This window comes from Heptranchias perlo, chromosome 32, assembly GCF_035084215.1.
Source record: "Heptranchias perlo isolate sHepPer1 chromosome 32, sHepPer1.hap1, whole genome shotgun sequence".
In the NCBI taxonomy this organism is placed as follows: Eukaryota; Metazoa; Chordata; class Chondrichthyes; order Hexanchiformes; family Hexanchidae; genus Heptranchias; species Heptranchias perlo.
The window spans coordinates 8,242,403-8,269,838 of NC_090356.1; the positions used below are offsets into that span (position 1 = coordinate 8,242,403).

At 42.4% G+C, this 27,436-nt stretch overlaps 1 protein-coding gene and 1 long non-coding RNA gene across 13 annotated transcripts in view; one reads left to right on the forward strand and one right to left on the reverse strand.

Annotated features, from left to right (window-relative positions):
* The window catches only part of LOC137300980 (probable beta-tubulin polyglutamylase), a 273,624-nt gene that overhangs the window by 228,862 nt on the left and 17,326 nt on the right, over positions 1–27,436 (reverse strand). The gene's annotated exons all lie outside the window — the stretch shown is intronic.
* On the forward strand, positions 12,493–17,195 carry LOC137300817 (uncharacterized). The gene is made up of 3 exons (XR_010958157.1): positions 12,493–12,687; positions 13,484–13,533; positions 16,969–17,195. It is a non-coding gene; the product is annotated as an uncharacterized lncRNA (long non-coding RNA).

The window sequence follows — 27,436 nt, forward strand, 5'->3', positions numbered from 1 at the left end:
AAATGTCAGTCTTGTGTGAATGTGATATGACTGCATAACTCAAACCGAAATATCACAATCTACAGTACGGAAGGAGACCATTCGGCCCATCATGTCTGTGCCAGTTGCAATAAAACTTTTTTTAAAAAAGGAAAATGGATGCGTGATTGATGAACTATTCCTCTAATAAAAATAAGCTTCCACAACAACGTGAAAGGCAATTAGAGCCCCATGTATTGCAAATCAATGTTAAAAATGCAAAAGATCTAAATAGCTCACTTCACTGGGGAAAGAATTTTTATCAAATTCTGAAACACAAACTAAAATCGATCTTGACTAATAATTAACAAAACAAATCAAAACAGCCACTTTATTTTTCTTTATTATTTATGAAATGATTTATGTTACATAAAAGTGTGATATTTCTATTATAAGCAGTATAATATGATTTAAAATATTACAAAGAATTTTGATTAACTTCACTTTATTATTGTTTAAACTGTGAGGATTTACTGATTCTGACAGTGCACTGATATTAATACCTTCATTAACTCGGTGTTTTGACCTGTGCATTTTAATTGAGTTCCTTGTACCATTATGCTCAGTGACTCCTCCATTGATATTCCTCCTGTGGTTATAAGATCACATGATAACAACTGAGGAAGGACATCCAGTTCATTCAACCAGAAATACTCAAGTCCCACCATTGCAGCATTCAATTATTTCTTGTGATTCCAGGGTTTTCAATCCCACTACTCTATTCTGAAGTCCATTCCAAGTATTGACCACTTTGTGTGTGAAGAACTTATGATACAAGTCTTAAATGTGCCTTTCACTAGTTTGAACCTGCGTCCCCTTGTGACTCGCCAACTTTTGAACAGAAAATGCAAGACTGAGAGTCATCACAAATCCATTCTCATGTACCTCCCAAAGGCCAGCTCAGAGGAATATTAGCAGATCCTGAGAACAGGTTACCCATCTGTTGCATCCTCAGCTGTAGTTGAGACATAGGGGTAAATCTCAGCAGAGAGGCCAATGATCGCGTGGGGAGCCTGTAAAAATGTTTCTTGCTTTTTCCCCCCCGAGCGATCGTGACTTAATTGAAGGCCCTTAATGTGGCTTCAGGGTTTTACATCTGCAGGCTGTGCAGTGGGTGCACTGCGCACCTGAATGATATGCTGGGACCTGGCTTATTTAAAAGGGCCATTGCAACCATGAGGGAGAAAGGAGTAACTCAAGGAGCTGGAGCAGCAGAGGAGGCGGCCAGCACCCAGGTTCAGTGACTCTTCGCTGGAGTTGCCGTTAGCTGGTGTAAGGAGCAGGAGAGAAACATTGCACCCGGCAGAAAGGAGGAAGCACCTTGCTGCTCCTGCCACCAAGACCTGGCTCGAGGTGGCAGAGAAGGTGACCAGCAGGATCACCATCACCCGGACATGGATGCAGTGCAGGAAGTGCTTCAGTGACAATCAGGTCAGGAAAAGTGAGCAGTTAGTGATTTACAGCACACCCCCCCCCCCCCCCAACACCCTGCCCTGCGAAGCCTACTCCATCACATCACTCCTCACACCCACATAAGGCTCAGTGTCAAGTTACCTTCACTTTCTGTGCACTTCTTCATGTCCCCATTGTGCAATCATTCCCACTCACCCCAATCCTGATGCAACGTGATCAATCTGTATAATAGTCACCCTCTGATGCACCTCTTGCATTGTCAGCCTGACCCAGGGCAATGCATCCATTGGGTGACCCGTCACCTTCACTCACTCACACATCTGTACTTTCTCCCCTTGTGGGAGAAAACAGCGCAAAATGCAAGGGAGAGGAGCCTGACTGGAGGGGGCCTCCACAAATAGTGGCCCTTAGGGGTGGAGGAGGAGGCAGTTGGGGGTGCCCCGCAAAAGTCTGGTGACAGAACTTTAACATCCCTCACACACATCGTGAATTGATGTAGTCAATGATTGATCTGTTGCACACCTCAGTATGCTCAACGCAACATTACTTCTGCAATGATTCTTAATATTGCTGTATGTTCTCTTTCAGGGCCTTCAAGGAGCGATGAGGTGGACGAGGGCGATTCCTCAGAGAAGCTCCATGCCTCTGAGGAATGGACGCAGTGTCACATTATAATGAGCCATGCACCAGCGCAGATAAGCACACTTTGTTGGGTCCTATTAGAGAAGTAGTTGGGTTGTCACCTGGTGAGTCGCCACACACAATTGAGCACGAGCAGACAATGGTGGCAGGGGCAGCTGTGGAGAGTCTGCGTCAGTGGGCGCACCCCTCTCCAAGCTCTGCTCAGCTGGACACACTTTTCATTCTCCTTTTCACGGGCCACCCTTAAAAAGGAGAATGATACTGGCAGACTTGCCGCGCTTAGTCTCCACAGAGGATGGAGAAGTCCACTGCCAGCATTAGTGGACTGGTGACGCAGGTAAATATGGGAATATCTGCGATGGAGGGAATGGCAGCCTCCATTGCGCTTCATGCACAGCTCACAAATGAGTCTATTCAGGCCCTGGCAACGGCTGTGCAGACTCAGAGTGAACAACAAGCTGCCACCTTAAACAGGCAGACAGAAACATTTGTCAGCCTTGTAAATCCAGTGCTAAAGAAGTTAAGGAGAGTATTCAATTGAAAGAAGAGGCCTATAATGTTGCCAAGAGTAATAAGCCTGGGGACTGGGAGAGTTCTTTTTAGAAATCAACAAAGGACGACCAAAAAATTGATAAGGGAGAAAATAGAATATGAAAGTAAACTAGCAAGAAATATAAAAACGGATTGTAAGAGCTTCTACAAGTATGTAAAAAGGAAAAGAATAGCAAAAGTAAACATTGGTCCCTTAGAGGTTGAGACAGGAGAAATTATAATGGGGAAATCAGGAAATGGCAGATGCATTAAATAAATATTTTGTATCTGTCTTCAAAGTAGAAGACACAAAACAGTGGGAACCAAGGGGTAAATGAGAGTGAGGAACTTAAAACAATTAATATCACTAAGGGAAAAAGTACAGGACAAACTAATGGGACTAAAAGCCGACAAATCCCCTGGGCCTGATGGCCTACATCTGAGGATTCTAAAAGAGGTGGGTGCAGAGATAGTGGATGTATTGGTTATGATCTTCCAAAATTCTCTAGATTCTGGAACAGTCCCAGTGGATTGGAAAGTAGAAAACGTTACCCCGCTATTCAGGAAGAGAGGGAGAGAGAAAACAGGGAACGACAGGCCAGTTAGCCTGACATCAGTCGTCAGGAAATGCTGGAATCCATTATTAAGGAAGTGGTAACAGAGCACTTAGAAAATCATAATAGGATTAGGGAGAGTCAGTGTGTTAGGAAAGGGAAATCGTGTTTGACAAATTTACTAGAGTTTGTTGAGGATGTAACTGGCAGGGTAGATAAAGGAGAACCAGTGGATGTAAGTTATTTGGAATTTCAAAAGGCATTCGATAAGGTGCCACATAAAAGGTTGTTACACAAGGAAAGGGCTCATGGGGAAGGGGGTAATATATTAACATGGATAGACAATTGGTTAAAGGACTGAAAACAGAGTAGGGATAAATGGGTCATTCTCAGGTTGGCAGGCTCTAACTAGTGAGGTGCCGCAAGGATTGCTGCATGGGCCTCAGCTATTTACAATCTATATTAATGACTTAGATGAAGGGACCAAGTGTAATGTATCCAAGTTTGCTAATGATACAAAGCTAGGTGGGAAAGTAAGCGGTGAGGAGGATACAGAGTCTGCAAAGATATAGACAGGTTAAGTGAGTGGGCAAGGTGGTGGCAGATGAAGTATAAATGGGGGGAAATGTGAGGTTATTCACTTTGAGAGGTAGAAAAACAGAATTGGAGGACAAGAGTAAGGAAGTCTTACTACAGTTGTACAGAGCATTGGTGAGACCTAACCTGGAGTACTGCGTAGAGTTTTGGTCTCTTTAAAGGCAGTGCAACAAAGGTTCACCAGAGTAATTCCTGGGATGAGAGGGTTGTCCTATGAGAGAGATTGAGTAGAATGGGCCTGTACTCTCTATAATTTAGAAGAATGAGAGGTGATCTCATTGAAATATATAAGGTTATGAGGGGGCTTGAGACGGTTGATGCTGAGCGATTGTTTCCCCTGGCTAGAGAGTCTAGAACGAGAGAGCATAATCGCAGGATACAGGGTCGGCCATTCAAGACTGAGATGAGGAGGAATTTCTTCACTCAGAGGGTTGAGAGTCTTTGGAATTCTCTACCCAAGAGGGCTATGGATGCTGAGTCATTGAATATATTCAAGGCTGAGATAGATAGATAGATTTTTGGACTCTTAGGGGAAATCAAGGGATATGGGGATCAGGTGGGAAAATGGAGTTGAGGTTGAAGATCAGCCATGACTGATTGAATGGCGGAGCAGGCTCGAGGGGCCGTATGGCCTACTCCTGCTCCTATTTCTTATGTCCTTAAGGCATCACAGATGTCCTCTAAGCTGTTGTCCAGCAGAGTGGTAGGATTGACATGGCCCTGGCCCAAGAGAGCGATGATGGCGAGAGGGGACATGAAAGTGGGGACTCCTCTTAAAGTGCCCCCGCACCTCATCTGGTACCCGCAATGCTGCCTCCTCTCCAGATGGCTGAGACTGCTCCTGCACAGGTGCACGTGGAGCCATCTTTGGCAGGGCCCTCACGGGCTCCAAAACCCAGAGGTCGTAGGCTGAAAGTATCTAATCAAGGCATGAATCTGAGCAACATGCCATTACCTCTGCTGAAGCCACAGAGGAAGCGCTAGGAAGAGGAAGTCTATAGTTTTGTAATCACCAAGGGTATGCACAAGGATGTCATGTTTTTCATTTATATTTGTTTTTTGTGAAATGCACATTAAATGTCATAATTCTCAACACCACTGCCGTGGCTTGCCCATTCTTGAGTCCCTTTTGTGAAAGCGCCCTTTCATGTGCTTCACCACGAACAGCAAGACTTGATGCCACCCATTGGGCGTGTTTACAATGGGTGTATGTGTGGTTGTAGGGCTGTTTTGTGCAACTGGTGGGTGGGTTGGGGCTGGTGGTGGTGGTCATTCCAGGGGGTCTGAGTACTTCACTATCTTCACTTTTCAGATCTCCTTATGAGAATCTATCGAATATGAGTGACTCCCTGGCATCATGAGCAGCCAGGTGAGCCGCTGCTCTGCCGATGCTGTGCCCATCCGCCTCCTCAATGTTGATGGCAGGTGCGGCTGCTTCGCATGCGCATGGGACCTCATCCACTAGTAACCTTCTTGAGCGATGTTGTGCAGGACACAACATACAACTATTATTCTACAAACCCTCGCTGGTGCGTACTGAAGGGTTGCCCCAGATCGGTTGAGGCACGTGAAGCGCATCTTGAGCATTCCTGCAGCTTGTTCAATAACAGACCTGGTGGTGCTGTGACTGTCATTGTACCACAGTTGTGCCTTGTTGGTGGGGTTTCTCAGAGGTGTCATGAGCCAAATCTGCAAGGGGTATTCCTTGTCGCCAAGGAGCCAACCCTTAAGTCTGTTTTGTGCGTGAAAGAGGGTCAGGATTTGGATTCACACAAAACAAAGGAATCATGGCAGCTGTCAAGGAATTTGGCACACACCTGCAGAAACCTCTTCCAGTGGTCGCAAACCAGCTGTGCATTGGTGGAGTGATATCCTTTTCGGTTGGTGAACAGTCCTGGCTCACGAGGGAGACCAGCGCGAGAGCGGGGATAAAAAGAGGAGCGGTGCCGAGAGCGGGGATAAAAGGAGGAGCAGTGGTGAGAGAGGCCCGAGACCGGAGACAGAACGGGGATAAAAAGGAGGAGCAGGCAAAAGAAAATAAAACCTAAAAAGTGACATCAGCACAAGGGAAGGAGCTAATTGGTGAGTAGCTGGTGAGAGTTTTTCTTTTTTGTTTCTCATAGGCTTAGTAGTAATCTAATAAATAGAGGCATGGCAAGGCACCTCAGTCTCATCGAATGCACATCCTTTGCCATGTGGGAACTCCAGGACGCATCTCATGTCCTGGACAGCCACGTGTGCAGGAAGTGTCGTCATCTGGAGGAGCTCGAGCTCCGGGTTTCGGAGTCTGAGCAGCAGCTGGCGACACTGCAGTGCATCCGCAAGGCATATTTCTGGAGGTGGTCACCCCACAGCTTAGGAGTATGCAGGCAGCGAGGGAATGGTTGACTGCCAGACAGACAAGGGGGACCATGCAGGTTGTGCAGGAGGCCCCAAGTGCATCTCACTCTCTAACTGGTGAGGAAGAGGGTTCCTCTGGGGAGTGCAGCCAGAGCCAAATCCACAGTAGCACAGGTGGCTCAGCTGTACAGGGGCGGGGCGGGGGGGGTGGGGGGGGGGGGGGGGGAGAAAGAAAGGTCAGGAGAACAATAGTGATGGGGGATTCAATAGTTAGGGGAACAGACAGGCATTTCTGTGGCCGCAGACATAATTCCAGGCTGCAGAACATTCTGAAGGTGGAGGCTGAACAGCCAGAGGTCGTGGTCCATATCGGTACCAATGGCATAGTTAGAAAGAGGGATGAGGTCCTACAAGCAGATTTGAGAGAGCTGGGAGAGATTAATAAGCAGGACCTCAAAAAGGTAGTAATCTCAGGGTTACTTCCAGTGCCACACGCTAGGAAGTATAGAAACAGGATAGAGCAGATGAATGCATGGCTGGAGAGATTGTGCAGGATGGAGGGCTTTAGATTCCTGGAGCATTGGGACCAGTTCTGGGGGACATGGGACCTGTACAAGACGGATGGGTTGCATCTCAACAGGGCTGGGACCAATATCCTTGCAGGGAGTTTTCTTAGTGCTGTTGGGAGGGTTTAAACTAGCTTGGCAGGGGGATGGGAACCTGAGCATAGATTCAGAAGGGAGAGAAGCAGAGCTGGAAATGAAAGGCAGAGGAAACAAAGGTTAGAAAATAGAAAATAGCCAACAAAGAAGTTTGGGGTGCTAAATGGTATATACTTCAATGCAAGGAGTCTAGTGAATAAGGCAGATGAGTTGAGGGCACAGATAGACACGTGGAAATATGATGATATAGCTATTACTGAAACATGGCTTAAAGTGGGGCAGGAATGGCAGCTCAACATTCCTGGTTACAGGATTTTCAGACAAGATCAAGAGGGAGGCGTGGCAATATTGGTAAAGGAAACAATTACAGCCGTAAGGAGAGGTGATCCGTTAGAAGGATCATCAAATGAGGCCATATGGGTTGAGCTAAAGAACAGAAAAAAGGGGCAATCACACTAGTGGAAGTGTACTATAGACCCCCAAGCAGTCAGAGAGAGACAGAAGAGCAAATTTGTAGGCAAATTTCTGAAGTGCGAAAATAGTAGGGGATTTCAACTACCCTATTAACTGGGATAGAATCGGTGTAAAAGATATGGAGGGTGCAGAATGCTTAAAATGCATTCAGGAGAACTTATTTTAGCCAGCAAGCCCAACAAGAGGGGGTGGGGGAGGGGCAGTTCTGGACTTAGTTTTAGGCAGTGAAGCTGGGCAGGTGGAAGGAGTAACAGTGGGAGAACATTTTGGTGGTAGTGATCATAATTCAGTTAGATTTAGCATAGTTATGGAAAAGGACAGGAGTAAAAGTTCTCAATTGGGGAAAGGCAAATTTTACTCAACTGAAGTGATTTAGCAAAAGTGGACTGGAAACAGCTACTTGAAGGTAAATCAGTGAGAGAGCAGTGGGAGGCATTCTATCAGGAGATAGTGAGGGCTCAGAGCAAATATATTCCCACAAAGGAAAAGGATGGGAATGCCAAATCTATAGCCCTTTGGATACCAAGGAGCATACAGAGTTGGACAAGAGAAACCGAGCGCTCAATACTGCAGAAAATCTAGAGGAGTATAGAAAGTGCAGGGCTGAAATTAAAAAGATTAGGAATGCAAAGAGAGGGCATAAAAAAAACTGACAAGTAAAATCAAGGAATTTATAAATACATAAAGAGCAAGAGGATAACTAAGAGTAGGGCCTATTAGAGACCAAAAAGGTAACTTATGTGTGGAGGCGGAAGACATGGGTACGGTTCTTAATGAATACTTTGCCTCTGTCTTCACAAGAGGGGGACGATGCAGACATTATAGTTAAGGAGGAGGAGTGAAATATTGGATGGGATGAACATAGTGAGGGGGGAAATATTAAGTGGATTAGCATCTTTGAAAGTAGATAAATTGACAGGCCCGGATGAAATGTACCCCAGGTTGTTAAGAGAAGCAAGGGAGGAAATAGCGGCGGCTCTGACCATCATTTTCAAATCTTCGCTGGCTACAGGCGTGGTGCCGGAGGATTGGAGGACTGCTAATGTTGTACCGTTTAAAAAGGATATACCGAGTAATTATAGGCCAGTCAACCTAACCCGGGTGGTGGGCAAATTATTGGAAACAATTCTGAGGGACAGTATTAATCGTCATTTCGAAGGGCACGGATTTGTTAAGGGAAGATCATATCTGACTAATTTGACTGAATTTTTTGAAGAGGTAACAAGGAGGGTCGATGAGGGTACTGCGTTTGACGTAGTCTAAATGGATTTTAGCAAGGCTTTTGACTAGGTCCCACATGGCAGAGTGGTCAGAAAAGCAAAAGCCCATGGGATCCAAGGGAAAGTGGCAAGTTGGATCCAAAATTGGCTCAGTGGCATGAAGCAAAGTCGACAGGTGTTTGTGACTGGAAGGCTGTTTCCAGTGGGGTTCCACAGGGCTCAGTACTCGATCCCTTGCTTTTTGTGGTATATATTAATGATTTAGACCTAAATGTAAGGGGCATGATTAAGAAGTTTGTAGATGAGACAAAAATTGGCCATGTGGTTGATAGTGAGGAAGAAAGCCGTAGACTGCAGGAAGATATCAATGGACTGGTCAGGTGGGCAGAAAAGTGGCAAATGGAATTTCACCCACATAAGTGTGAGGTAATGCATTTGGGGAGAGCAAATAAGGCAAGGGACTACATAATAAATAGGAGGATACTGAGAGGGGTAGAGGAACAGAGGGACCTTTGAGTCCATGTCCACAGATCCCTGAAGGTAGCAGGACAGGTAAATAAGGTGGTTAAAAAGGCATACAGGATACTTTCCTTTATTAGCCGAGGCACAGAATATAAGAGCAGGGAGATTATGCTAGAACTGTATAAAACACTAGTTAGGCCACAGCTTGAGTACTGTGTACAGTTCTGGTCACCACATTACAGGAAAGATGTGATTGCACCAGAGAGGGTACAGAGGAGATTTACGAGGATGTTACCACTACTGGAGAATTTTAGCTGTGAGGAAAGATTGGATAGGCTGGGGTTGTTTTCTTTGGAACAGAGGAGGCTAAGGGGGGGATTTAATGAAGTTGTATAAAATTATGAAAGGCCTAGATAGAGTGGATAGGAAGGACCTATTTCCCTTAGCAGAGGGGTCAGTGACCGGGGGCATAGATTTAAAGTAATTGGCAGAAGGATTAGAGGGTTGCTGAGGATGGTGGGGGTCTGAAACTCACTGCATAAAAGGGTGGCAGAGGCAGAAACCTTCAACTCATTTAAAAAGTACTTGGATGTGCACTTGAAGTGCCATAACCTACAGGGCTACGGACCAAGTGCTGGGAAGTGGGATTAAGTCGGATAGCTCTTTTTCGGCCGGCATGAATATGTTGGGCCGAATAGCCTCCTTCTATGGCGTAACTTTTTATGATTCTATTCTATGATGTGCAGTTCCTCAGATTGCTACGTGTGTGCAATCAATTGCGACTATACCCATGGCAAGCCAGTCAGAGAGTGGAAGCCCACTGCTCTGAGTCTGGCTGATGTTGTCGATGTAGCCTGATGCCTTGGCAAACAAACCACCTGCGAAATGTTGTATACACTTACGTGCAGATGAGAGAGATCCTGGTAATGTCACCGGTGGCGCCAAGGAAGGATCTGGAGGCGAAGAAATGGAGGGCAGTGGTGACTTTAACCCCGACAGGCAATGCGTGGCCACCAGGCCCAGCCAGGATCAGCTCTGCATGAAAGAGCCTGCAGATGTCTGCAATCACCTGGCAACTCAATATGAGCCTTTGTAGGCACTGCTCCTCAGAGAGGTCCAGAAAGCTCAGCCTCTGTCTATAGGCCCTCTCACATGGGTAGTGCCTCCTGCGACGCGGCCCCTCCGTTGGTCCCCTCTCTGCTCTTCTGCAGGTGCTTGTGGGCGCACTTGTCATGTGGAGCTGCAACTCCCAGAACCGCATACCGTGCCTGCCGCGGATGGTGATGTGCCTCCTCTTCAGATGAACTGCTGAATAAATCCATTGTGCCCCCCATCCTGATGTCAGTTTGAAAGGGTCCAAAATGTAGGTAAATATGTGCGAACACAAGAATTCTGAGTGTGAACAAAGAAATCTCAGTCTAAACACACAGAACTCCCAGCCAAAGGTTTGTCTGAGAGAACTAATTGCCATGCTGCAGAAACTCACCCTTTATTCATGTGTCAATCACTGGTTTAAAGATCCAAATGGCTGCCGGCTGCAACTCGCCTCAGTTTCCACGGCGTGTTTTAGAGGCTACAGGAGACACGTTCAGGTCGAGTTGAAATCGCTGATCTGCCTCGATTCACTAAAATTTAATGCCCTTAACTACGTCAACTACCTTAATTGCACCTTTAAATATCGGCCCGCAGGCTTTAAGTGCCGGCGGGACTTCCGGGTTCCAGAAGCGCACGCACACCCTGGTGTATCTGGGACAAATGCGGAAGATGGAGGGTTGGAGCCAGGATTTGTTCCCGCTCCCAAATGCTACAATTCTCACTGGCCCACCACCTCCACCCCCCCACCGCCCCCAACCCACCTGTCCTTCAGGGTTAAATTATGGTCTAAATTATCCTCAATTTTTTTTTTAAAATGAAAAACAGCACCGAAAGCTGTCCTGGCCCAGACATGTGTCTCAATGAAACGAGCCGGGCAGCAGGATAGATGTCACTATTTGCCAAGGTACTCACACGTCATCTCAATGCCACAGCCTCCCTACAAATGTGAAAACCATTGGTTTTCATTTGGGACACATCATGCAGGTGTAAAACTTGCTATTTAAGCAAGTTGGAAACTTTAGAGCCACTTTTATACAGTACTATTATTGTTCAGATTCCACTGTGCTTACACAGCTAAATCTGGTTTCCCTATCCTAGTGGCAAACAATAGATGCCTCAAAAAACTAGATTTATCTGCCACATGAATAAGGGAACTGGATTTTGTCGTATAAATACCAGGAGCTGGCTCACACATGCTGGCCTCCTGAAATCTGAACCAGAACAGTACCAATATGAAAACACCTTAGTATAAGGCCATTATAGAGCTTTATGACACATATGTAGACTGAATACTGATGGTTTATAAATAGTGGATTATTTCTAAAACTAGCACTTATTTTGGCCAAGAAATCTAAAGAGTGTGATGCCCTGATCAATGTACTTCCACATCTAATGACAGCAGTCTTTTAAACTGTCTTCCTTTGCACCAACTTTTTTTTTTTAAAAAAAAGCATGTGCAATTGTTCAACACATCACAACTTGAATTTCTCAAAAACCACTGTTAGAGGCTTTACAAACTGCAGCCAGTCTGGACCTCCGGTCTAATTGTGGGAAAATTACTGGGTTGTGTAATTATTCTGTAACATACCCAAATAATATTACCTCATTGGAAACAATGGGGATGACGGCCATGCATCAAACCAATGTGTATACTTTCCTTGTATACAATTTAATGTCACACTGAAAACAATGAGAACTCATGAGTGAATTCCTGGCTTGGAAAAAAAAAAGTCAGTCCAACCACAATTTTTTCCCCCAGAAAATGAAATTGCAATCACAAATCAGTCTGCGATAAATTAATCACTAAAAAATTTTTTAAAAGTGTAAGTTACAAATCAGGGATGGCTCAATATAAGATGGCGATGATCATACTGGTCCAGTTGGTGTTGGGATTAAATACGAAATAAAAAGGAAGCTTGTACCGCTTTTTAATAAAATGGTACGTTTCAATACAATTCTCTGTCGAATGCTCTGAACCATGTGCTGATATACTGTGGAGGAGAATGTCAGCTTGTAACATTTTAACTTTTGAAAGAGGATGGAGAACACTCCTTCGTCCCACTGTATGTTCTGGGTAGAATGACATAACTGAGGGCAGCTGAAGCTGTACTAACTTTCTGTAGAATTCTGTAGAAGTGGAGATAGCCAAATGTCACAGAACATTATATAGTGCAGAAAAGCAAGAAATTATTTGCAGTGTTTCTCTCCCACCCCCCACATGAAATGTCTGTAGGAAAGAGAAGCAATATAACTCCTCTAATTGGGGAAAACAGTACAGCCCTACAAGCTGTTTCTCCACAACAAAGCAGAACAGAAGACACAACATTCGTGAGTTACTAAGCAGAATCACTTTCCCTTCCTCTATGTGCCAATCTTCCTCATTTAAGAATTGAGGAAGATTACTGACCACTGAAATTATCTAGTCAACGTGAATTGTCAAATCATCTACTGGGATCACATTTTAAGAGACTTTGACTACTCAGTCAAAATAAGAAAATGTAATCTTATAAACGATCATTGGAAAGGTGATTTTTAGGAAACTGCTTACAGCTTTAGGTACCCTAGCAACAAAAGGACATTGATTTCTTGGAGAGGGTTCAAAGAAGAGCAATAAGAATGATTCCAGGACAAGGATCTAAAAGTTAGAAATTGATGCTTGCATTATGAACAAACACTCAGGTAAGGCAATTTAACTGAATCAGAATATAAAATGTTTTACTAACATGCTCAAAGAATTTACCAAAGCAAAAACAAGTGCGAAAACAATGATGCCGTAAAAAGATAGTGGTATAAACTGGGCGACATGGACATGTTGGGCCGAAGGGACTGTTTCCATGATGTAAACTTCTATGATTCTATAATACAAATTACTTCACTCAGGAAAGGGAAAAACTCTGAGGAATACCATGATATTTCCAATAATCAATATATTAAAAGCTTATATCTATGAGCACTTCCTAGGAATTTATAATGGACAAAGTTCATATGTCCACATTCTAATGCAACCTGACTATGTAAACCATGTTGTAGCTGCAACCTCCTGCCACTGGAGGTGCTTCAGCATCACCACTGGTGGGAGGTTGTAATTACAGAAGGCAAGTTTCCATTATAAGTGTGGACATAGGAATTTACACAGGAAACACAAAAATAGAGACAGAATGTATGAATTTAAATGGGGAGTAAATTACATCTGCATGCCCTGGTCCAATTATTCTCCTATCTAACCCCACTTCACCTGTAGACTACACTTGGTCTTGATATGCCATGTGCAATGTCACAGAAGAGAAGTTGATTTTTTAATTTTTTCTGTGAAAAACCCAAATCATGAAATGACAATTCACTTACAGCAATGAATATATGCAAAGCTACAAAAACTGCTGCATGCCAAGCAGAGAAAAATCATGCTTTAAGGTGTCAATAGCTAACTAATCAACTGCTACCAGATGTGCAATTTCCTTTTCAATTTTAATTACAGAAACCGCTGAAGGGTACTTTGTCCCAAGAAACATTAAGGCTTAATTTAAGGTAAAAATCAGCAAACGTGCATTGCATAAATCTTAATCCATGGTAAATTGACTCAATATTGTAGCTTAGCTTTCTTACCATTTTATTTTTCTTGCCAATTTTCTTCCTTCCTCCTCTCCACATCACTCTCCTAAGGGTTTGATTTTTCCTGGCATAAGATTCCTTGGGCACCAGTCACCCTTCAGTACCTGATCATTCTTAATGCGCGAGTCTAGAGACAGTGAGGGCCTGCTCTGCCCACGGATTTGCGACAGAGCAAGATTCCCGTTCACCTGCAACCTGAGCTGTTTGTATACCCCTTCCCAACTTGCGGGGATGTCTTCTTTTATATGATTGGGGAAGATGGCCGGCATCCGTATAGGTGCATCAGAGGCACCTGCCTGACTGACCCACTCCAATGGCCAAAACAAATTGCCCAAAATTTTTACCTGAAGAAAAGGCCAATTATTTAAGGTAACAGATGCCTTCTGGATCCTTTCCAGCTTTTGAAAGGCTCAGTATGGGACCCACATCAATCTTGACTACCATAAATCCCACTGTGTCTAAGGAGAATGTAATGGGTGGAATTCCTGGGGTGGCCCAGGAACTCCCAGATACCCCACAAAACAGGGTGTGCGCGCGTGTGGAAGTGGTAGACAATAGACTAGAATTTCAGCCCAATTGTGGCAGCCTACTCCGCTAAAAGGGGCATCCTCAACCAAATTCCACACGTCTGTATATTCAAGCACAGGTCACTTGCTCGCGATTAGAGTTGGAGCCTTGGCTGATCTTCCCTTCCCTAGCTCGGAAATGCTGAAACCAATTGTCGCACCCCCTACATCCACTGCTAACTAAATTCAACCAACTCACTGTCGCCCAGGAATCAGACCTGGGATCTTGTGGTTTGTAACACTCAGTGATGTATTACCTTTACTTAACTGAGTCATTGGTTCCTTTTCAACTTTGTGGTTTTATTTTTACTGCTGAAATCAGTACTGCAGAAAACATCTCACCTGGCTTCCCAAGCTATATTTTTAAAATCTTTTTATTGGGCTCCTTTTTGAAAATATTTCTTCTGTCTTTAGATCTCCCTGCAATGCTCCTGACTGGAGAGAGTTAGCTTGCAAATTAATTACTACCAAACTGCTCAAGAGTAACCATTGTTTATTTGCTCTCAGATTTTCCAGTCGTCTCTTTGGGGAAGTTGCTGGGCTCTGTTCTTGACTTGCCCAGAGATCGTGAACTCAAGTGTAGGAGGAAAATCGGAATGAAACCACATCACACCACCCTGTGGCGCAGTATATTGGTACACTATATCGCACAACTGTTCATGTTTTGAAACCACCTTCAAAACAAAATACAGAAGTGACAACTGCCCTTTTGAAATAGCTACTGTGAATAATCTTTATTCATGGCAGCCACTTATCATCCCTGAATCAAACAATTTTAGTTTCCAAAAATATTTAAGTTCTCATATGTAGATTAGAAATAAGTGAAGAGGTTTCCACAGCTGGCATTGCACAACAGCTTGCATTTATGTAGCACCTTTAACGTTGTAAAACGTTCTAACGCACTTCACAGGAGCTTTATCAGACATAATTTGACACCGAGCCACATAAGGAGATATTAGCCAGGTGGCCAAAAGCTTGGTCAAAGAGGTAAGTTTTAAGAAGCGTCTTAAAAGGAGGAGAGGTAGAGAGGCGGAGAGGATTAGGGAGAGAATTCCAGAGCTTAGGGCCTAGGCTGAAGGCACAGCCACCAATGGTGGAGTGATTAAAATCGGGGATGCACAAAAGGCCAGAATTGGAGGAACAGAGAGATCTCGGAGGGTTATAGGGCTGCAGGTGGTTACAGAGATAGTGAGGGGCAAGACCATGGAGGGATTTGAACACAAGGATGAGAATTTTAAAATTGAGGCGTTGCCAGACCAGGAGCCAATGTAGGTCAGCGAGTACAGGGGTGATGGATGAACAGGACTTTGTGCGAATTAGGATACAGGCAGCAGAGTTTTGGATGAGCTCAAGTTTATGGACGGTGGAAGATGAGAGGCCAGCCAGGAGAGTATCGGAATAGGTCAAGTCTACAGATATAGAATTTGTTTCTGAATGACTATCTAGTACTGTAGAAAAAACAAAATACTTAATTACACTGCTTGACAGAACACTTGGCATTCCGACTGCCACAAGCAGATTCTCTACAATTTTTCAGTATCAAGGGGTCGCGTTTGTTCTGTGAATTAACATACACCTACCAATTAAGACCTGCTGTAGAGACCCATCTGCCTCAAGTACACCTTGAAGTTAACTCTAGTACCCAACAGGTGACATGAATAAAGGACTTTTAACTACAAAACTGGGCTTATGAATAGCAACATTCAATTTAATTTGGCAGATTTCTAGCCACAGCTGTGTAAAGGAATAATTATCTAATAGAAGAATGTAGTTTAATCTGTGGCCAGTTCAGAATTTCTATTTTACATGCAGCAGTGCAACAAAGTTCTCCGTCAGTTGGTATTTCAAAGATGCGACAATGTGTAAAATATTGGATAATAAGGTGTCTGGCTATTACAGCAGTACACTCACTAAAATTAATTTTGAATTTTAATTGTTGTTTATCATGAGCTCATGCAAATAACATTTCTAATTTGAAATCTCATTTCTTTTTAAATTAAAAAATTGTCCCTCTGGATTGCTTGTGCATTTGTATAATCTAGTGCTGTGATGCTAGACCATCTTGCCACCTAAAATGACATTGGTAGCAGATATAGTGTAGTGGTTATGTTACTGAATTAGTAATCCAGAGGCTTGGACGAATAATCCAGAGAATAAGAGTTCAAATCCCACCATGGCAGTTTGAGAGTTTGAATTCAATTTTTTTTAAAAATCTGGAATTAAAAAGCTAGTATCTTTAAAAAAAAAAGGTGACTGTGACGCTATCAGATTGTCGTAAAAAAAACTGGTTCACTAATGTCCTTTTGGGAAGACGACCTGCCGTCCTTACCCGGTCTCGTCTATATGTGACTCTAGTCCCACACTAAAGTGGTTGACTCTTAACTGCCCTAGCGAGCCTCTCAGTTAAAGGCAACAAGGGATAGACAATAAATGTTAGCAATGCCCACATCCAGAGAATGAATAAAAAGAAAAGAATTTGGGAAGGACCAAGTACCATCTCTGACGAACTGAATTTCCAGATGCCTGGTTCCCTTTATTTCAAAAAAAAATTTAAAAACAAATTATAAATTGTGACATCCCTGACCTAGCTGGTTGAAATCAATGGAAAGGACAATCCGGCAGGGTGTATAACGGGCTGTCGATCTGCTACTGCCCATTTCTTGCCACTGTCAAGTAGAGGTTTTCAGGTGATCACAATATGTAGCTGTGGAGATAGAGAAGATTGACTGGATAAGCGAAGAAAAAAAAAATCATGACCCAATAATAAAATCTAATATTTCCCTAGATGGTCACGATTTGGCTGCTCATTGCATCAAGGAAGGAACGGTGATGACCAATCCAAGGACTTAAGAGAACATCCAGTCCCTGCACATCCAGTAATCCAGTCAGTTAAATAAAGGCATGCTGGAGAACAGTGAGATGATGCCCCCACAATGCATTTTTGGACCTCAGATCTACAGGAAGGCAACTCACCACCAGACTCTTTGTAAAATTCCAACTATTCAAAATAATCGTGCTTAATCTGAACATGCCTTTGATCTTTCTGTCCATTTATGTTCAAACTGCAAGTGCACATTGGGGGATGTGGTTGTTAGGAGTCGACAGCAATGTGAGGAAGCTGAATTAGCATGCACACTATTAACATTACAACACTACTTAAGTTATTAACTCGGCACTTATATTAATATAGCGTTGAAGGAGCTCAAGTAACATAAGTAGGTAATGAGTAACTCCATCAAGGCATTTAATCAATGCAGCAGTTTCGGTTTGACTGCATCTCTGGCTCTCTATCAATACCATGTTTTTTTTATTGTTTTAATTTCATCTTCCTTCTGTCCTTGTCCTTGGACAGAGCAGATTCAGCGGTTGTATTGCATGGAATAGTTAATTATTTCCATGACAGGAGGACCATGGAGCGATCCCCAAATATCACTGTATAACAAGTGCCATGGCAGGAGAAGGGAAAGAAGCCAAGAAAAGTCAGAGCGAAATGAAGAAAAAGGAGAAATAACTGAAGTGGTAAGGCACAACAAGCTTGTGTTCCACCAGCCACACCCACAGACTGAAGGGTTTGAATTCACCAATGATCTGAACCTATCAATGAGTGCCTAATCTCAACTGCGATGTCAGCAAAGTAACAAAACCAGCAGCTGGCGATTTCCAGGAGAGAAGGGAAAGGAGAGAATGGCAAGTAGGTCAGTGTGCATCACATTCCCTCATCACCTGATTAGAACAAGCCACGTGGTCAGTTTGCAGTGTATTAAAAGTATAGCTACATTTTCCACCCAGTCTGTGGACAGGAAATCTAGTCCTATTTCCAGTCCAACCCCCAAGATTGACATAGTTTGCACTGAAGTCATGAAGCTAGGGTGGACTAATTTTATTCTCTTTTTGATTAATATTTGCAGTTTTATGGATACTCAAAATTGTTTCCACGAAGTGGGCAACCAAAGTCCCAACTAAATCCATGTATAGAGGCTATGTGGCAGCCAGCAGCAAAACAACAAATGTCCCCGTAAGTGAGTGACAGAATAGTCTGAGTTACAGTCAGCTTCAGGAATGTATCTCATAGTAGACCATTACATATGCTACTTATGCCATATATGTTTCAAATATACAATTGGATAGATAAGCGTGCCACGATTCTGGCCACTTCCCAGCACTCCTTACTCATGTTCACTGCAAAAGACAACTTCCAAAAGTAGGCCTACATTTCTATGAGCCAAAACGTAACATTGTGCAGGTTGTAAATGCATATAGCTTGCACTGGACTACTGCTGGACTATACTAGAATTAGTATGAGATGCCCACCGTGTAACAAAGTTGCTTTATATAATGCCTTTCACATAAAGAACATGCCAAGGCACTTCACATAAGCATGAGGAAAACGGACACCGAGCTAAGAAGGGAGAGATTAGTAGGGCGATAGAAAGTTTTGTCAGAGAGGTAAGTTGAGAATGTTTTTAAAGGAGAGATTTAGGAAGAGACTGCCAGATGGTGGAAATATTTCTAATCTCTGAGGGGCAAAAAAAATCATGCTGTTAGACCACATTTTAAACTTCAACTTGTTTATTGGGAGAAAGAAATTTACACAAAATGTTAAATCAGCAAGTCAAGTCGCAATGCAGTACTTAACTTTTAGATACTTTTAACTGTTTTCTCAGAACCAAATAACAAAGCTTTTCAAGATTCTTATTAGCCCTTTTACAGTAGTTGACATGCATTTTACTCAAGTATCTGCTTTGGTGCTTGCAGATTTCTGAGTTTGAACTGAAGAACCAACAGCTCCCACTCACATATAGCTGGTCCAGGCAGCTTCTTTCACCTCAGAATCGAAGAGCCACTAAGTAAACTTCTACCAAGAAGCTCTGGATCCTCACACCCCAAATGTTTGATTATTAGATCAATCACTCTTGCTGTTTTCACAAAACAAAAGCCCATTCTCTCGATGGCCCAGCCATCGGAGATGATAATGGCATCTGAAAGCTTGCATTTTTTGACATTTGTCTGAAAGGAAGTTGCAAAATAAATTATCCATTGTTCTGTAAAAAGGTCCTTAATCTGTTTAGCAGAATTTAAAGGCTGCTGGGAGTCCCAAAGCAGGCATATGGATATTCATAGACACCCTCATGTACAAAGAAGAAAAAGCCCTTCCAGGAAGCAGTTAGCAGAAACCAAATTTGTTATTGATACATTATGCTTCCAGACAGGAGGTATATATTACCCTCACCTATAGGCTCTCGTATTCGATACACCTGAGCAGTGGGTCATCAACTCCATTCCAAACAGCATAATCATGCCAAAATACAAGCATAAGTGTTAGTGTGCAGCAGTCTATAACATGACACTCTCTTTTGGTATGTGCACAGTTTAAATTGTCTTACATCTGTCTTTCACTTTTTATTTTTCTGCCTTTGTTTAAATTATATCTTGCCAAGGGTCCAACATTAGATGATGATTCCAATTTTTGTGAAAACTCATTTTATTTAGTTAAGTTCATTAAACCATGAGTACGTTTCTTGGTATAATTTCAAAAGTATCGCTAAGTCCCAACACAAATTCTCTCAGCATCTGGCTGTAATTAATTTTGAAATAGAATTTAGTTTACACACATCTCCATTTGATAAGCAAACCTACTGTATGGCATCATACATAATTGATACCTTGTATGTGAACATCAATTCTAAGTTAGTAAAATAACCAGGCATTCTAATTTAAATTGTATCATTGAAATACTGATTTAGATATAGAAGTTGAGTCAAAATGGCTCAGTGAGTCTATGCAGTAAGTATTTGAGCCAGAAAAACCAGGAAGATCACAAGTTCAATCCCTGGTATGTGATCAGTTAGCTGACATGTGTCAGAGCAGTAGTCAGGACACTAAAATTGGTCTCAGCACTCCGGTTTAGGAAGTGGAAAATCAGCCTTGATGACTGATGTGGACATTTGATGAGAACTCAGCTGCAATTGACCCCCACACTGGAATAGCCACCTATCTTCATGTTCAAGGCTCACACATGAAAAACAGGCACTTGAGTAAAGGCAGAGGGAAACTGATATCCATGTAACCATACTTAGCAAGGAATCAATTCATTCAAAAGACCAGGAACAAGGAGAAACTTAGAGCAAATTGGTGAGGAAAAAACTAAAGATTGCTATATTCCAGATTATCTTTGAAAATGAGGTCTATCTCAAGACTCCTGTGCTTTAGTAGATATTTTCATCCTGATAATATAATGTCCTCTTTCCCCTTCACAGAGTCTTCCTGCACCATGCACTTTCCCTGGCCAAGAGGACAAGCTGGTATCATGTTATCAAGCCTCAGCTGCTACAAAGCTCATGACTCTGTTTTTTCCCCTCCTTAATGTGTGCAAGTGCCTGACCTGCGTTTAACACTTCCCCACAATGTAGCTGAGTTTCAGAACTCATTCTGTGGGAAACACAGGTATAAACCCAGGCCTTATCACTTGTGTATTGAGTCATTGTGCTGATTTTGAAAAAGAAATGAATGTTTTGACAACAGTACCAAAACTAAGCACCAGAATTCAAAACACATGTGTAAAATTATAATTGTGACTTTCACTTTTAAGGATACCAAAAATAGTATGTAAAATGCACAAATCTACTACCCTGAAGCCTAACAATATCAATAACAGCCATTGACATTCTTGGCTTCACTATCCTTTCCGATCTCAAATGGTAAAAGAAAGACCTTGCATTCATATAGTGCCTTTCACGGCCTCCAGACGTCCCAAAGCACTTTACAGCCATTTAAATACTTTTGAAGTGTAGTCACTGTTGGAATGTAGGAAATGTGGTAGCCAATTTGCATACAGCAAGGTCCTAGAGTGAGACTTGAACCCAAACTCACAACCTTCTGACTCACAGGCAAGAGTTCTTCCAGTGAGCCATTGCTGACACAATATCCTCAAAGTTCTCTCCAGAGCAGCTCAGTTTCCACTTTCATACCAAGCATTTATTTTCCTTTAAGTCATACTCCTCTATAAAGCTGGTCAAAGACTTGAGTAATGTTCCAATATTTAGGGAGACTCTTCTAACACCTCTCTTGTACTCCTGGACTGGACACAAAAAAGCCTGCAGTCTAATCGGTAATTCTTTACTCGTATCCAACTTTTCTCGATCATTCACAACCTTTCTTCTATTTTGTTGATATCACTATAATTATTTGTCCTGTGATGCCATTCCTTCGAAGCTCTAAACACACCTCAATGTCTTTGCTCTTCTTCGCATGCGCACCATGTTGAAATCAAGACTCATACTGTCCTTTAGCTGAATTCATTCTTTTCCAGGAACACAAACTATGTAATTCCTCCCCCTCCCTCCAGGCTACAGGCTTTTAAAACACAAGCTTGGTTTCACCCACTCATTTTTTTGACTATGCTCTCCTGATCTTTTCAACTTTGGTGGTGTCCTGCACAATGGGCTTTGGCCCTTTGTGGCACTGCATTTTAGAGCAATAATATGCTGAGGCATGGATTAGGATATGGGTACATACTCACAACTCACCTCCCAGTGAATTACTTATGTTAGCATGTTGTTGTGGAGAAGCACAAGACAATCGCTCCACAGGGAGGGAGGAGGAAATCTGTTCTCTTCAAACTCAGACCCCATTGGCTGTTTTGTACATTTCGTGCAAATTGTAGAGATGCGTAGGTAAAGCCATGGGAGCAAATTTTCCCTATCATCTTCAGTGGAGGCTCCCCAATGAAATAGCCTTAGGCACTCACCAATTGGGAAATCAGAGCTGTTAACCACAATTTACCACTCTAAGGTACAGTGCATCAGAATTCCCCAATCATTTTTTGAAAAATTTCCTTCAGTGAATCATCACACTGCTGGACAGTGAAATGATCATTTATGCCCACAGAATATTACAAGATTTCACATTGCTATTTTATTAAGACAATACTGCAAATTAACTATACATTTGTCTACACTTCTAATTCAAGTTTAATGTTTTATTGTAAGAAATTTCCATTTTCTCCCAAGGCCATGCAATGACTTTACACAAGAGGTTGGATGATGTGATCAAGTCTATTCTGAATTTGAACTTGTTTTTTTGAGCTAAAAAATGAATAATTCGATTTAAGCAGTTGGAACAAAACTGGAGGCTTTTGAGCACAATTCATATTCAAATTATCCAATAATTTGAATGAAACAAACTTCAAATTAACAGTCATGATGTGGAGATGCCGGTGATGGACTGGGGTTGACAATTGTAAACAATTTTACAACACCAAGTTATAGTCCAGCAATTTTATTTTAATTTACCTGACGAAGGAGGAAGCCTCCGAAAGCTTGTGAATTTAAAATAAAATTGCTGGACTATAACTTGGTGTTGTAAAATTGTTTACAATTGTCAAATTAACAGGAGTAGACTGTACACAGATTATCCAGTATTTCAAATTAAGCAATTTCAAATTAACAGTAAACTATCACTGAAAGACTCCTACTATTTATTAAGTTTATAACAATTTTATATGATTCTGAAAGCTGAATATTTTATGGATCTAGAAAACACAATCATCTTAACATTGTGTGCGCCATCCAAAGCACTATATATACACTATTATACTCTGGCTACCTCTAGTGATTGAAGTCAGTAGTGCAGCACATTCACTGCTGCCAACCTAATTCATTTAATAACACATAGAATTAAAAGTACATTTCATATTCCCATATGTCCTGTGTGCAATAACATGTCTCTAAAAATGTTGCTTCTGATTAGCTGATTACTATAACAATGCACCCAGCAAACTCTTACTTCAAAGAACATCTTTAGCTGACATTAGGCACACTCATCCAGATACAGTACTGGACATTGTCCAGAATTTTTTTAAAAATTAATTCACAGGCATCGCTGGCAAGTCCAGCATTTATTGCCCATCCCTAACTGCCCTCGAGAAGGTGGCCTTCTTGAACCGCTGCAGTCTGTGTGAAGGTGCTCCCACAGTGCTGTTAGGTAGGGAATTCCAGGATTTTGACCCAGCAACAATGAAGGAACGGCGATATATTTCCAAGTCAGGATGGTGTGACTTGGAGAGGAACGTGCAGGTGATGGTGTTCCCATGTGCCTGCTGCCCTTGTCCTTCTAAGTGTAGAGGTCACAGGTTTAGGAGGCGCTGTCAAAGAAGCCTTGGCGAGCTGCGGCAGTGCACCTAGTAGATGGTGTACACTGGAGCCACGGTGGGCCAGTGGTGGAGGGAGTGAATGTTTAAGGTGGTGGATGGGGTGCTAATCAAGCAGGCTGCTTTGTCCTGGATTTTGAGACACAGTACCCAGTTCCGCCCCAAATTCCACCCTCTGGCCCCCTACCCACCCTCTCCACTGGCAGTCTACTGCAAAACCGCCTTCCCCAGTCCCAGGAATTTAGGGGTCTCAACTTAAAACAATTGAAATTCTGAACTCAGTTAAAATCTTCTCCCAGTGATCCCAGCCAGTCCAAAATACAAAACTACTGAAATTTATTATTACGTTTGTAGACGAGCTAGTTTTAATGTTCTAGAGGAGCCACTTTTTCAATCTCATGTTGCCAATCTACAGAACTGAAACTGATGACAGAGCATGCACTGGTTACATGGTATGGTGTTAAACAATTCCATGAAAATAATCACTTACAAATGCTCGCTTCACAAATCAGGAGAAAATACCACAATAATTTGGGTTCCAATTCCTATTCTCTTAAATCTTCTGGGGATTTCACATCTAATTTTGTTTTTCCAGGACTTGTATGTTGGAAAAGCCCATGGTCATTTGCAACTGTTTCTAATTTGACACATTCATAAGACCAGATAAAATGCCCAAGCATTGAAGTGTCTTTAGGAACATATAAAAAGATTTCCCTGCAGTTAAATGGGTAACTAAATGGCATTTCTTTAACCATTCATAAAGTTGCTTGCACAAAAATGGAAATTCATCAACACACCACATTACAAACCATCACAAGCTTGTGACACTACCAGTTTCCAATTAGTTAGATGTCAAATGGTACACTACAATACGAGATCGAGATAGGGAGGGATTCTAAACACAATGACCCTATTATACAAAGTAGCATATTTACAGTCAACAAATTTGGAGATTAATTTTACTAGTTGAGTGCTATTGTTAAATTAGTTGTTGCACTGGCATAGAGTGGTTTAATCCTGGCTTTAAACAGGATCACATCATGAGGCAGCAACACATTTCATAAAAGCTCGAGGGGTTTATGAACATTACATACTTGTACACACTCCACACTGTTTTATTTATCCAGTATTCCTGGATCACAGGTTTTGATTTCTCTTATCTTCCTGTTCTCCTGATTTCAGCCACTTCACTGTAGAAATCTACAAGTCCCCTCATAGGGAGGAAGTGAAAAATTAGAGAACTCACTGAGCCACTATTGCACAACTCCTGGCAAACGTCATCAGAGAAAGGCAGAGGCCAGGAAACAAGTCATCCACCTGTCCCTCAGCCACATAGCCTGTAGAAGAGAAAGGGGGAAAAAACTTGCATAATAATTTTTAAAAATCAACACTTAAAAGAAATGAAGGCAGCATCCTGTAATTCTGAAAATTCCTATGAACAGGTGCTATACATCTTCAGAAAAACCTATGACTTTTGTTTCCTGAACTGTACCTAAACCTGAACTCAATACATTCTCTGCTTCAGTTTGAGCTGACCTGATACTGATTGCAAAATTGGCAAGATTATGTTGCAGTAATCTTGTAGCTGAACCAGAATGACTTCTTTCAAAAATAGTAATAACAACCCATCAGAGCAAAGGCGCAAATCAAAGCTTTATGACTGACACATGCAGTTTCCACTGGCCCATCATAAGCATTATATAATTATTTCTGCTCATACTTTTCATTTTGAATGAGAAATAATTCCCGTACAACAGAGACATTAGTCCTCAGTTACTTGCCAAGCAAACTGTATATTTTGAATGCGAAGGGAGTTCACAGTAAATCAGGTCACCTATAACAATTAAAAACCGAGAATTTATTTTTATTATGAAGTATACAGCAGCTTCACAGTGGAAATATTTCCACAAGGTGCATACTATTTGCCTCATCTAACCAGGGATTATAAGAGCGATTTTTCACCTGGAAGGGATCCATGAGATGAAATGTTCTCTTGAGTCATATGGGTGAATGAATGTTAAATATATGCACATTACTTAAAAATGAGCCTTCGCTCTGTTTCCTGCTATATGCACTCTTCAAACCCTGGACGCAGGGACAGCCTGAGTCAGTGGAGGGAGCCTCCCGTAAAAAAGTGAAGAGGGGCTTATATAGTTGCTGTCAGAGCACAGCAGTGCAAAGCCCCATTACCAAACGGGCAAATTTGCTGGGAAAGAATTCTTTTAAAATGGTCAGTTTGCCGGCTGCCTTTTTATCGTGCTGGGGCAGGCCTTCAACGTCTGCCGCAACAAGTCTCTGACCCCAGAGTGGCATAACTCACTGGCATAGACCAGGGAGCCCACCTCCCATATGTAAATGACCCCAGGAATGGAAATATGGTTGACGTTAGTGATACAGCTCAGGGATGGGCAGAAGTCCTGTCCCACCTGAGATGCACCTAAATCGAGGAGGGGTGGAAAGCCTATTTTGCTATAACAAACTCTGGCCAAGAGGACAATAGGCTGACGTGCACCTAGGCCTCCACCAATATTGCTCTGAACCAGACAACAAGGGGTGTAGAAAAGTGATCCAAATTTATTGACCGCTGAATCTCTGACGACTACCTCAAGTCAATTTCATCCAGGTGAGAAAAGACAGATTTGCTCCCTGAAAGTAAAATTGATAAGGAGACGTCTCCCATCAGTGGAGAGAAAATTTGAAGGAAAGTGCCTGGCCTCTACTCTGCGTATGTTGAGCTGAAATCAAGAACTCAGCATGACGGGGTGAATTCAAACCTACATCCTACCACTCTGATACCACATAACAGCACTCCAAACCAGTCACATATCCACTATACAACAGCATTAAAATCCTGATGCAAACTACACCATCAGAGTTGCACACAGAAAATAAATCAACTAATTGTATTTTAATTGTAATAAGAGAGTGACAATCAAGATTATATTTGATTCAGTTGATTTATTTTCTGTTTTACGAGAGTGACAATAGAGTATGTTTCGTCCACAGCTCAAAGCTGCCATTTGGTGGTAGGAGATGCAAATTATAGATTCTCAGCTGATGGCATGCCATTTATTTTTAATGGTAAAAGTAACTATGTTACATAGAGCTCATTGGTAAGACAAACTACTTAAAGTTCTAAAACTTATTTTTGCAAGATAATGCTTAATGTTTTAGAGGCTGCAGTGTCTCATATTCAACCTCATTCAAGGAGAGATACAAGTTAAAAATTCCAAGTTAGTCTAAGCTAAACAGGTACAGTAATGTAGTGGTTATGTTACAGGACTAGTAATCCAGAGAACCAGTTCAAATCCCAGCATGGCAGTTAGAGAATTTGAATTCAGTTTTTTTTTAAAATCCAGAAATAAAAAGCTGCTATCAGCAAAAAAAAGTTACCACGAAGCTATCAGATTGTCATAAAAACCCAACTAGTTCACTAATTACCTTCCTTCAGGGTAGAAGACCTGCCGTCCATACCCAGTGTGGCCTACGTGACTCGTTCCATCCAAATGTGGTTGACTCTTAACTGCCCCCCGAAGTGGCCTAGCAACTCTCAGCATCAAACCACCATCAGCAATTCAAGAAGGTAGCTCACCACCTTCTCAGGGATGAGCAATAAATGCCGGCTTTATTCTCAGACAACGAATCAATCTTACTTCATCTGGATGAAATTGAATTATGAGACAGGTGTCAGACTCAGCTTTCAATAAAGTTTTGCCAAGCACCATGCTGAAAAATCTTTTGTCTGCATCAGTCATTGTGCTTTGAATACATAGGGGTAAAAATCGGGTGTAAAACGGGGCAAAGCATGACAATTTAGCAGTGGGACACCTTGTGCCCAATCTGCAGCGCTTGTCCCACTGCTAAATTTGTAGGGACCATTTTTAAGGCATCCTGGGCATTAGGCCTCTTAAATATGTTGATGGGGACCCCTCTGCAAAAATATGTTCCCCACGAGCAGCACAAGGCTCATGATACTTCTTCCAGGACCCGTGACCACCAACTACAGGTAAGTTTTTTAAATTAACCTTTCTTGGAGCCAGGAGGAGCAGGGTTGCCCCGCCCCCGACTCCACAGCCCTGGCAATCGGTGCACTTTGTTGCACGAT